The sequence below is a fragment of the Nannospalax galili genome, unplaced genomic scaffold (genome assembly GCF_000622305.1).
Source record: "Nannospalax galili isolate Female #2095 unplaced genomic scaffold, S.galili_v1.0 scaffold1718, whole genome shotgun sequence".
NCBI lineage: Eukaryota > Metazoa > Chordata > Mammalia > Rodentia > Spalacidae > Nannospalax > Nannospalax galili.
This window is the reverse complement of record NW_008340992.1, coordinates 1-14,255: the sequence shown is the minus strand read 5'-3', so window position 1 is coordinate 14,255 and position 14,255 is coordinate 1.

The following is a 14,255-nucleotide window of genomic DNA, read 5'->3' as shown; positions in this document are numbered from 1 at the left end:
AGAGGAATACATATATAAAATTGCATAGGTTATGCTACAATAACAGATTAAAGTTACCTGCTGAGAATTGATGAAGTAAAATGTACTCTCACCTCTGTTTGCTGAATAATAGGAAATGAATTGTCTTATTGTATATAATATTAGTTACTTTTGAATCATTGTGACAAAACATCTGACAGAAACAATTTAAGGAAGGAAAATTCATAGGAGCTCATGTTTCCACAAGGTTTCAGTCTGTTATGAGGGGAAGGCATGGAAGACCATCTCAGTTCATGGCAGTGAGGATGCACAGTCAAGCCTATTCACATCAGTCAGACAAAGAGAACAAAGCAGAAAGAAGGGGTGGAATATTATCTTCAAGGTCTGACCTCTAGTGATCTACTTCCTCCATAAGGCTCCACCTCCTAAAAATTCCAAAGCCTCCCAAATGAGTACCATCACCTGGGGACTAAGTCTTTAAACCATAGCACAGTGTGCATGCATGCAGACACACACACACACACACACACACACACACACACGTATGTACACAAATAATCATACGCATGGAATCATTAGTACATTAAGTATCATGATCTTGTGGTTATATCAAAAGTGCTTACTGAAGTTTATGAGAGTCAATTCAATAACTGATGAGTAAAAATGTTGTAATTGTGCATTGGATCCAATATCATTTCTGGGGAATATTGATACTTTAGATACATATACTTATTCAAATGAAACAATAACCAGCAACACAAACAAAACCCCCAGTTCTTTCAAAATGACAAATTGACAAGAAACTTCATACATGAAATAACAAAAGAATTGGGAAATTGTCATTAATGTGGAGGAAAAAAATAAATAGCTCACAAATGAAACATTTTTCAGTGAAATTCATTAATGAATGGAGGCTTAATTTAAGTGTAATAATGACTTCTATAGATGTAAGCAAAAGCAGAGTAATTTGCACATCTTATCCCCCAAAATATTTTAATTCAGCAATGAAGTAATTTTGAATCTATTACTGTTTACAGCAAGTTTGAAGTATGCAACAAAAATTTAACCTGAGTTGCACAATTGGCCCACCTTTGATGCCACATTAATAATGTAATTTTAGGAATATATATATATATATAGAGAGAGAGAGAGATATTTACACGCATATGTATTCACTCATATATATGCATATATAGGTACATATATCTGTATATATGCAATTACATTAAAAGAAGCATAAGTATTTACTACTATTCCTGCTATGATTTTTTTAATGATTTCACTCTTAGACACTTCACAGCAAGCATCTCCTCCCAGATTAATTGGAAGTTTAATGCAACCACCACCACAACTCTATCATCTGCAATGTTGATATTTCTGTAGCATAATGTTTACTTTCTTCATTTATATAATTAACTTAGATGAAATGCTTACACAGTAATGTGGAGATGTTATGGATTAATTACTTATTTAATAGCCAAGATGAAATGTGTCATGAAAATTTTAAATACTCCAATTAGAACTTTTCACGTTGCTGTAATTATACTAAAAGTGTAAATACTAAATTATAAGAGTATAATAGTACTGAAGAAAACAATAATGACAATTTTAGTACATGTTTACATCTCAGGATTTTGAAAGAAAGAGACAAAAGGTAATCATAGTTTTACAGTGCTTGATTATGTTATTATTTTCTTTTTTTGCAAAAGAGACTATGGTAGAAGATGAGGTCTTCTATTAATAAAAATCATTTATAAAAAATTTCCTTCCTTTGGAAGCTCAAGCACAGGTTTTCATGCTTGCTCAACAAACACTTTAACCCACTCAGCCATCTCCTGAATCACAGACTCTGTTTTTTAAGGATACGTTTCTAAATTAATTTGTGTAGTAAATGTACAAAATATTGTCATTTCTTAATAACATTTTCATATGTGTGCTCTTTTCTTTTGTTCCTATTACCTTTCCTTGCCCTCTGTCATCACCTTCCACATGCCCCCCCAATAGTCATGTTCTGCCTTCATGACATTTAAATTTAAGTTCTACATATGAGAGAGAACATGGGATATTTATCTTTCTTTCTACCCTTTCATTACCCCCTCTCTCTCTTATTCCCTTCTCTACTCCCATTCCTTTCCCCACAGTTCCCTTTCTAATCTACTTACATCTAGCTTCCATATATGAAAACATGTGACATCTATCTTTCCAAGTCTGCCTTATTTCACTCACACCAAGATCTCCAGTGGCATCCATTTTCCTGAAAATGATATGTTTATCCTTCCTATGTCTGAGTAAAACTCCATTGTGTATAAATACCATATTTCCTTTATCTATTCTTCTGCTGACAGGTATCTAGGCTTGTTCTACATCTTGGCCATTGTGAACAGTGCCGTAATAAGCATGGATGTCCTTGCTAGATCTTTCTACTTCATCCTCTGTTTCCACTCAGACTTCTCCCTCCCTAATCAGAGAATGACGCCAGTTGCCAACACCATAAAGCACTGACCAATCTCTCTTCAAGAATGAACATGTTGGAAGAAGGCAAAGAAACCAATGTGGAGGGCAAGCATGGAGGGAAGCAGGAAATGAGGTTAGACCTGGGTTGGGGCTGGGAACCAATAGTGATTGGTAAACAATTCCAAGAACTTGGGCTTTTACTCATAGCACATATGGAAGACCATTGAACAGTTCTAAACAGAAAATCTGGTTTCAGCAGCTCTGTGGCTTTAGAACACTTGGATCAAGGGCTCCTTTGACAGACTCTAGCAATAATCCATCTGGGTAAATACCATGGCTCCCATCAGTTTCAAGACTGCAATGGATACTGCCACTTTTCTAATGAAATTTCATTGGCCTTTTCTTCCTTAGTGACAGATGAACAGAAGGCTTCTCTTGGGGCCTGGTGGATGCATATGCCTAAGTTCTAGCTAATGGAATGTGAGCCAATGGAATGTGAGCAAAAGTGATAAGGCTGGCATTGCTTTACCTGCTTGAAGAAAGTCGTGCAGTGTGTCACTTTTTCCCTTTTGTTTTCCCTTTCTACAAAGGGGCAGAGATTTGTTATCAGAGTCATGTGAATGTGGACAGTGCTGTGGAAGGATCCCGAGTCCCTGAGGGAAGGAATGGAGTGAAGCCTAGAATTCCCGGGTTACTCACCTCAGGTCTATTTTATGAATAAGAAATAAACTGTCTCCTTTAATCCACTGGAAAAAAAAATTTCCTTCCATCATAATTCACATTTGTAAGTTCCTAAGCTAATAGAACAACTTTGTAACATTTTGAGAAACATGACCCTGGAGCTGGAGAGATGGCTCATCAGTTAAGAACACTGACTCTTCTTGCAAAAGATCTGGGTTCAAATCCCAGCACCCACATGGCAAATAACAATGGTCTGTAACTCCAGTTCCAGGGACTCCAACAGCCTCTTCTGTCCTTCTTGGGCATTGCATGACATGTGTGCACTTACCTACAGGCAGGCAATACATGCATACACATAAAAAAATAAAAATAATAAATAATATTTAAAAATAGAAATAAGTTTATATGAAGAAAGAAACATGGCCCTGTTTTCTACCAAGGATACACTCCCTCAGTTTTTAATGATTTTAACAGCAGAAACTTCTTTGAGGTTTTAGTAGTTTATCAATTTTTTTCTACAAATTCAACATAATTAATAATCAAGTAAGTATGTATTTATATTGATTTGAGATATGCATTTCCCTGGCTTTTGATAAGATATTTAAAAATGCAATTGTGAAATGTTATTAAAATTAACAATTGTTATAATCCTTTGGGGAAATATCCAAAGAAATATTGGCAACTGATTACTGCTGGATGAGGAAGAGCCTATCTTCCTAAAGCCAGAGACTCTACCTAGGCTGACTAGACCCCAGTAGATGAATTTGTACTAAGGGATGCCTGGGTACACTAACTTGACACAATAGGCCTTAACACAAATGACCAAATGTACAAATTCCAGTGTGGGGGGTGGTATGGGCAGGCCAGTGTGAAAGGGGTAAAATGACAATTGTTATTTATTGAGATATTCTGTACGAAATACACAAAAATTCAATAAAAATATTCTTAAAGGTCTGGAAAAATTGGTCATAGTTTCATTAGATAAAAATGTGATTTGATTAGCTTTTATTGAAAGCATACTGTGCTGGATAGCTTTAGTGTCAACTTGACACACCTGGGTTAAGGGAGCCTCAATTGGGGAATTGCCTCCATAGGACTGGGCTGTGTCCATGTCTGTCTTGCCTCTTCTTGATTGTTGAGTGATGTGGGAGGGCCCAGCCCACTGTGGGTGGTGCCACTCCTGGCCAGGTGGGCCTGTGTTGCATAAGAAAGCAGGCTGAGCAAGGACCAGGAGAACAAGTCACTAAGCAGCATTCCTCCAAGGCCTGTGCTCTAGCACCTGTCTTCAGGTTCTTGCCCTGAGTTCCTACCTTGGGCTCCCTGATGAACTGTGACCTGGGAGACAAATAAACCCTTTCTTCCCCAAGTTGGTAGTGACCAGAGTGTTTTGTCACAACAATTGAGAAACAAGCTAACCAGAACACATACATTATATTTTCTTTTTCCTACTTTGTTTTATTTATGTGTGTTCTTATCTGAGTCTGGTGGGCAGAGGTGCCCAAAGACATCAGAAGGATTCATAATATTCCTTGGGCTGGAGTTACTGGTGTTTGTTAACAACGATATGTGACTGCTGGGATTCCAACTCTGGTTATCTGATTTAGCAGTAAGCTTTCTTAACTTCTGAACCACATCCCCAGCTTCTGCCTACTTTGTTTTTAAATGTTTAATTTCAGATATGAGGCTTTTGTGGTTGAGCTTCGATAGCTGATTTTCACTGTAAAACATAAGCAAGATGCAATCAAATTCTCTGTATTTGTAAAAAACTTGAACCTGATAAGAGTGATATTGCAACTGTGATGTCATTGTGACATTTCCCTAAACCCTATTTTTTTTTGTCATTCTAACAGTTTGTTTTAAAAAATTCTTAGTGTAAATGGGAATTTGTCAAACATTAGCATTTAGAGCCAATCCTGTCTGCTACATTTTAGTAATAGATGTTATTAAATAAATATACTTACAATTTTATCTTTTTATTGGAATAATGTCACTCTGTGATTAGTTCTTTTCTTCTAGTTTCAGATTCCTTCCCCTATATATCATCACTGATGTAAAGCTCATGGAAGATAATATTTCAGACTAACATTACTGAAAATGATTACTACTTCAAATGCAATTTTCATTTAATAGTCTATATCTCCTTTGCTCTCAAATTTTGTCCATATCACATTAAGGGTAAAACTGTTTAACATAATTTTTGAGTGAGTAAATTTGCTTTTCTGGAGTTCTATTAATGTGATCTCTCTAATAATTACCACATTTTGACAGTAATTAGTTGGAGATGAGTCCAGTTTCATTACTAAAAAAATGGTTTTATCTATTCACATCACACAACCTTTTGAGATTAGTGTATTGCCATTACACACACACACACACACACACACACACACATATATATATATATATATATAATGGCAGGGAAACTGCAACTACCTCTAGAGTTATCTAACATGAACTTATGACTTGCTAATCAACTATTGTTTTAGTAATTTTAACAAAATGAAGAGAATACATGGAATTTTGATTTTTGCCCTGAAACAGTTCATAGTATTCTTTGTCCTCAAACTATGTAAAAACCATCCTTTCAACCCTAAGTTATAGAAACCCACCTGATTTAATGTAATCAAGCTTGGTTAATAAATGCTCATGGCTATTGAGAGGACTGAGTTTGGCATTCACCCTTAGCAATGACTCATTGAGCACACTTCTCTGGTGAGATGAAGCCAAGGTAGCCATTTTCCTCTTTCATATGTTCTTGCTTCTTTGCCTCATCTTTTTACACATTACAAAATCAGTGTGGTGTGTAGTCCAGGAGAAACGTGAGCTGAAAGTATCAAGATGGTCTACCTTATGCCCATAACTGATGCACAAATCTTCTACTATAAATGCTTTTCAGTATGTTGTGACACACAGACATCTATGTGTTTTGTGTGGATACAATTTTGCTGTCTGCCATCTATGGAATTCTGGTTTTAACAATAGAAGAAGCTACTCCTGATTTCCCAGAAGCCATGGATTGCAATTTTTCAGTCCATTCTTGGAAACACCCTGAAAAGATTTAGAATGGTTTCATTTGGTTTTGAGATAGAATTTCCCTGTAGCCCTAGCTAGAACTTGCTATATAGACTAGGCTGGCCTTGATCTCACAGAAATCTGCGTCTCTGTCTCCTGAATGCTGGGATTTAAGTCATGTGCAACCAGACCCAGCCAGAATATTCTAAATTGCTCCAGTATAAAGCAGCACTAGAGAGTACAGGGAATTTCCAGGGAAATATTGATGATTCATACTTTTGGTATGCAGTAGATATAAAATATGTCTGACTAGCCTTTCATTTACGTTGTATCAATTTAAAAGCCTTCTTTTTGCCTCTGATTTCATTTTATTGGGGGGGGGCATCAGGATTGTTAATTCTGTTTCTTTTCTTTTTTTATATGTTATTATTTTTAAGTGTATGAGTGTATGGCCTGTATGTGTGTAAGTGTACCCATGTGGTGCAATGCCCACATAGAAGGCAGAAGGCAGTGTTGGATTCCTGGACCTGGACCTGGAGTCTGAAGGGTTGTTAACTGCCATGTGAGTTCCGGGAATAGAACCTGGGTCATCTAAAAGAGCAGCCAGTGCTCTTAACTGCTGACCCATCTCTCCAATTTCTTTTCAAAAATCTATGTATTTGATTAATTGATCTTTTTAAAAAAAATATTTATTATTTTAATTTTGTATGTATGAGTGTATTGCCTGCATGTGTGTTAAATGTACTTATGTCATGCAACGCCTGACAAGGTCAAAAGAGGGCTTTGGATCCCTTGGAATTGCAATAGTTAAGAATGGTTGTTAGTTACCATGTGGGCGCTGGGAACCAAATCCGGGTCCTCTGGCAAGAACAGCCAGTACTCTTCACCACTATGTCATCTCTCTCGCCCCTTGATTCATTGATTTATTTTTCTATGTTTGTCTCCCCTTCATTTCTGCTCCCATTTTTGCTATATCTTTCCTTAGACTATTTTTGTTTTTTGTGTTGTTCTTACTGTTACAGTTTCTATAGTTGTATTGTTACATTGTTTATTTGAAATCTTTTGTTTCTTCAATAAAGGCTCTTATTATAAACTTGTATTTTATTTTACTTTTTTGCTGTTTTCAGAAGATTTTGATGTGAGTTGTTTTTATTTACATTGTTCCAATTTTCTTGTGTTACCTTTTGATTTCTTCATCCACTATTTCATTATTGCAGAGAATTTGTTTAATTAATGTGTATTTGCATACTTTCTAAAGTTCCTCTTGCTGTTGAGGTCTAGTTTTATTTCATTGTAATAACAGAAGGTGTGTGACCTAGCTCCACTTCTCCTGAATTTCTGGGGAGTTATTTGTTGATCTAATATTATTTGCCATATTCTAAAGAATGCTTACTGTGCTGATGAGAATATGTATTCTGCTATTATTGATTGAAATAGTTTAGAAATGCTTGTTAGGTGGATTTAGTCTAACAGTAAAATCTGAAACTTCATTCTGAAGTTTCCATTTGGATGATTTGCCCATTGGGGAGGAAAATGGGTTGTTGTAATGCCCAAATACTACTTTATTATAGTATACGTCTTTTAGAATCTAACTATGTTTGCTTTATAGAATTGGGTGCTCACACACTGGGTGCATACATTTTTCCAATATTTCTTCTGCTGAACTGAGTCTTTGTGGTTATATGTTGAACTAAGCCTATTAGGGTTAGATGGTAAAACATTTCTTTCAGTTTTTGTAATGCCTAATTTACATAACTATATGGAAATTCCTACTTGATTTTAGTTTCTGATTGTATAGAATATCTTTTTCTAATCCTTTTTATTTTAGTTAATGTGTGATTTTACTAGGAAAATGAGCTTCATTTAGGTAGTATGCTGCATTAGCTACTTGTATGTAACTATAACCAAAGAATTCCTGACAACAATTTAAATGGAGGAATTATTATTATTTTTTAGCACACAGTTTTGAAGATCTCAGTAAAATTTGGTGGTAAAGACATGAGAAAATAGTCTTTCACATCATGGCAGCCAGGGCACAGAGAGAGATGAAGAAAATAGTAGGGTGAGTCTGGAGGATGGTTCAGTGAATAAAGCATTTGCTGGATTTGTGTGAGGCCCCAAGATCAGAGCCCCCTCTTCAAACTATATAGGCATGGCCACGCACCTGTAATACCTAGCACTTAGGACAGGACAAGGAGGCAGGAGATCTCTGAACAAGTCAGAATAATGAGTTCCAGTTCAACAAAAGGGGTATTGCCTTATTAAAGTGAAGAGTGATGAAGGAAAATATTTCACATTAACTTCAGGCCCCCATCTGTCCTTACAAACACATGCATTCAAACATACACACACACACACACACACACACACACACACACACACAGCATATATACACAAAGGAAAAACAAGGTTCCAGGGCAAGACGGAACTCCTGGTGACATGACATGTCTCCAGTGACATACTTATTCAGACTAGGCCCTTTCTCTTACCTTTCTGATGCCAGCAATGGCGTCATGATTTGAATTCATTCAGCAGATGAATCCATTGATTATATCAAAGTTTCATGTTCAAGTTGTCTAAGGGAATGCCTTCACTCACAGACTTTCACTCTCATTCACACCTTAAATTTTTTTAATCCAATCAAGTTTATGAACAAGTATAAACTTCACAAACAGAAGTGTGGACATCTTTTCCCCTTCCTCATTGAGCCACTCTTTCTTTAACTTTGGAAACATAATCACTCCATTCTTAACTATTATTGATAAGTAAAGACACAGTTGTCATCGGTATTTTGTGCAGTTGTTTTATAAGCTGCTCGTTAATTTCTTCCTCTGCTCTTGTTCTTTTCTTTTTAAAATTTTGATGCAGCTCTTATTAAAGGATTTTATTCTCTTCTTTTCTGTATCTTCTTTACTGTTGGGTTGTTTTGCTTCCATTTGTTCTATGGTCCTAGCTGCACATTCCTTCCTACTATAAGAATCTCAGGATATTGCTTCACTTAAATATTTTTGGTTTTGCAAAGTTTATATTATCCCTTTTGATGTAAATCCAAAAAATATTCTCCTGCCATCGTTAATTTTAACACATAGTATCATGGTCACAAGTTTTCAGTAAAAAGGTGATTTTCTTCTTTAGCTAAATTTGTAATTTTTAATGTAGGATAATTCATGAACTGACCTAGTTGTGTTGGCCTGGTGGATATGAGGTCAGGTGTAGTATAAATTTGTGTAAAACAAACCTGTCCTGGGAGACACGGTATCAGCAAGGCTGTTGCAGGTAACCCTGTCTTGGGTCATTCAGCTCAAAATGAAGAAGTAAGTAGTTTTTGCTAGAGTAGAGGGTTCAAATTGTCTTGGAAACTTGTGATTCTCGTTTGTCTCTCAAAAGTTAACGTAGTTTTAATGATTCAAACTCATCCTGAGACATGAGTTTTACTTAAGGAGGCTTGACCTAGAGAGTGTTTATTATACTCATACTACTACTACCACGGATAGAATCCTTGTTCTGGTTTTCAGCTTAGTTTTCCTTGTTGCTAGAAAAGATGAGGATCTTTTAGGTGTTTCTATTAGGATCTTCTGTGATAGGATTCCCAAGCATCAGTTCTTTTACCTGGCCATTGTATCTTCTCTTTTTAAGTCTTATGATCAATCCAGGAATGCTAACAAACCTCAAAGTCATTTCAATTGCCATTCCTGTTTCCTTCAAACAGGATAACTACCAGTGAAATCAGTGTGTCCTTCTCCATGCATACACAGTGTCAACCTTTTACTAAACATCACCAATGGTAGCCATTGTGTCCCATAGGTAGAAATATCAGTAACAAAATCCCATGATGAAGGTTTGCATTTACAGTCACTTTTTGCATTTTGTGTCTTCAGCTGAGTTCCAGATCCAGAAGCATGTGCTGGCTGGAACAGATTGAGAATGAATCCAAAGGAACATGAGAGCACTGTTAGGAAGAAAACACTACAGGAGGAAAGGCCACTGTGAAGGCTTATTTTTGAGTAGCTTGAGTAAGAAGTAACATAGTCTGTTCTGCAGGGACCTCTGAGGAGCCACGTGGAAAGCAGTTCAAAAGACAGTAAAAACTGCATGCCCCTGAGAGAAATTGACAGTTAATAAAATAACCTTTGATGTTTTATGTGGGATCTCTTATATTTCCAAGATACATGGTCCAGGGACTCCACTATGGATGTGACCTTCATTTACATCGGTATTTCCCCCAACCTGGAGGAATTTCAAGTATTAATGAAATAGGCCCGTTATTCTGTGTCTACAGTAACTCAAATAACTTCATTTATTAAGTGAACCAGATGAAAGACATAGTAAAAAAAATTAGCAGTGACTAAAGGAGATTTTGTCCTATAAAGAGCCTCAATTACAGTCCTTGGTAAGTAATATACAGTTCATAGTACTCACACAAAAATCATTACCTTTTCTGATAGAAAATACAAATTTGCTTAATAATCACTTAACAGAACCCGTTTTATATTATATTTTAACATGAAACTATTGACAAAATACAAGACATAAACAATTTGAAAGGAGGATTTATTTTGGCTTGTGGATTCACAGAATTTGGTGTTGAGTTGCTTGGTTCTATTTCTGAAATATTGGTGAAGGAATATATCATGACAGAGGAAAGCTGTTCACCTTGGGGTGGCCAAGAGACAGAGAGAAGTGGGAAGTCTGTGATGGCATGTTTCTTATTCTGCTTTAATATACCTGGCCCCAGCCTATTGGACGCTACTACCCATATTCAGGAAAGATCTTCCCTCCTCAGTTGCTCATCCACATGCCAATCATCTCTGGAAAGGCCTTCATAGACAGAAACAGAATTGTATTTCTCCAGATTTTGGAGTATTTCTCATGGCAATAAGATTACCATTCAAGGTTAACCATTACATTATCATTTATAAATTTAAAAACTTAATCTGTGAATATTGATTGATATTATGTTTTCCATTGAAAATAGTCTTTAAAATATTGATGTAAATAATTTATGCTCATTACAACTTCACAAATGTTCAATCCATAATCCTATAAGTGTTGTAAATATTATCTCTGCAAGGATTCATTCCAACAATATAAATTAAAACTGCAAAAATTAGATTTCATCAAATACTTCACATTGTTCAACTCAAATGACAAATGCTTATTTTCCCATGAGGTAACCTAATGTAGTGTTAGATAAATTACACTACAGAATTTTCCTAAACTCATATTAGATCTACTTTTTTGTTTGTTTATTTTTTTTATTTTTTAAGAGAAGCATTTCATTACAGCTTTAACATACTCAATAACAATTTCTAGAGCAAAGATATATCACTTTCAAAAGTGGCTATACAATTTTTAGGTTCACAGTTGAATTAATACAGTTATACAATATTGAACTCAGTATAAACCCTGTAAGATATAAAATTCAATGAGTTTTTAACCCTTAAAAAAGATCTCCATTTCATTTTAAAATATACTGTTTCTCACAGGAAGACCTATTTTTTTTGCTAATAACACTTAGATGTTGGTGCATGTGTCTCTAATCTGTATGTATCTGATTATTACTAGTGATGGTCAGTTGCACTCTTATCCTTGGCACCTGTGTATGGATATAAAGTCATTGAGTAGATTTCAATGGTAATATTTATCACCTCCACTACTTAATATGATGTAAATTTTTATGCTTCATCATCAAATATAACTCATTTTAAAAAATTTATTGATAAAACAAACTCAAATAACAAAATCAAGAAAGGAAGTAACCCAATTAAAAGATGGGCTAAGGAGCTGAACAGAGAGTTCTCAAAAGAAGAAATAAAGATGGCTAAGAAGCATCTTAACAGAGGTTCAACATCACTAGTAATTGGGGAAATGTAAACTAAAACTATTTTAAGATTTCATCTCATCCCAGTCAGATTTGCTAAGATCAAGAGAAAAAATGATACCAAATGTTGGAGAGGATGTGGGGAAGAGGAACGCTCATCCACTGTTGGTAGGGCTACAAACTCCTATGGAAAGCAGTGTGGAGAACAATTAAAAAAATACAAATGTACATACCATTTGACCCAGTTATTCCGCTCCTTGGCATATACCCAAAGGACTCGTCCTATTGCACAAACACGTGTACATTCATGTTTGTTGCTGCTCTTTTCATAATAGCTAGGAGATGGAAGCAACCTAAGTGTCCCTCAACTGACGAGTGGATGATGAAAATGTGGTTCATTTATATGATAGAGTTTTACTCAGAAGTAAACAAAGATGAAATAATGAGATTTGCAGGTAAATGGATGTAACTAGACACTGTTATATGAAGTGAAGTAACACAGATTCAGAAAAAAAAGCAACCTATGTTCTCCCTAATATGTGTATCCTAGCACGAAATACTGACATAACTACAGGAGCCAGGATAATTAAAAGGAACCAGGGAGGTAAAGGAAAAGAAAGAATCTGAAAGAAAAGAACAGTAGGAAACAGGCATTAATAAAGGAGATATGGATAAAAATTGGGTTAGTTTAAGGGAGTGGGGAGGGAAGGGTATACAAGGAACCTAGGGGATAAAGGGAAAGAAGGAGCTCAAGAGAGGTAAAGGGAAAGGGTATTAGTAAGGGTAAAGGGTATTAGTAAGGAAGAAATTGGAAAAATGGGGGCATCTTAATTGGGGAAACCATGATGGAAGGATTAGACAATGCAAAAGATAAATGCCTAGCTAGTTTTAAAAAGCGGAGGGAATCATATTAGTTCAACAATCAACTGACAAATTATACATACCAGATCAAGAAATATATGTCAAGGTTTATCTGAGAAAAATTGGTCTTTGCCTAAGCTTTATCTACAGCACATGGTAATTAAAAGTACCAGACTGGTGGAACTAACCTTCTTGGATGTTTAACAGACATACTTTGAGGCCTATTCTAATTTGTGCAGAGGGATGTAAAGGACAGTTTTTGTTCCTTGCCCTCCTAGGGTGACTAGTTCCAAGGGATTATAAGCATCTCTCAAAATGTCCTGTAACTGTGGTGAGTCACCTGTCCTCTTGATCAAGGAGGCCATGGAGACTCCACATGATGGACTTGAATCAGTGTCCAGTCTACAAAGTAGAGGGTCAACACAGAGGAAAGATTTCCTCCATGCTTCGAAGCAAAGCCAGCCATGGTCGAATAGGACCTTTGACTTATCTTCACATAGATGGAACTAGTAGAAGAAAGGAGCCAGGGGCTTCTCCCAAGCCTATGCGACCCCTGAGAAACAGATCCTCAGACAGCCTTAAGAGTAAAAATAAATTGGTTTATCTGGGCCAACTGTATGGCCTTAAACACCCAAAAAGGAAAGTATAACCAAAGATTAAAGGGGCCAATATAATTTTTTAAGAATCCATATGTTTAGTTAAAGGTTACATAACAACAAACAATGCCAGAAAGGAGATACCTTCTTTTGAGTTGTTGGCCAGGGTGGCCCAAGAGACTCCCAGATAGTAACCCAGAATAGAACTGCGAAAGGAACGAGAGACCCCAATCTTATCTAAAGGAATATTGACAACTGATTGCTGCTAGATGAGGAACAGCTGATCTTCCTAAAACAAAGACCTCTAGATAGGCTGACTAGATTCACCAATGGACAAGTAGTGGGGAATAGCTGCAGGTGCTGACAACACAGCAGACAGTAGCAGGGAAGACAGAGTAAAAGGGCTCTGGCGGGAAGGAGGCTATGGGAGGTGCCATCTGGGAAGTAGTTGTATAGATGAATAAAAAAAAAAAAAACAACAGATATACTTTTATATAACTCCACGCTACTCTTTACTACATTTTCTGTTGTAATATATGTCTAATCTGTGTACCAAGTTAAGAGCTAAAACAAAATTAATTCTTCTGAGTTACTTTATTTAAACATCTCTGAACTGGAAACTGAAGAGATGGCTCAGTAGCTAAGGGCACAGGCCACTCTTGCAGAAGTCCTGGGTTTGATTCCCATCACCCACATCACAGCTAAATACTGTCTAAAACTCCACTTCCAGGGTCATCCAATGCCTTTTTCTGTCCTCCATTATCACTGCACGGCATGAGTGAACTTACATGCATGTGGGCATAACACTCATAAAATAAAATAAATAAACCAAAAAATTAAATATATATAAA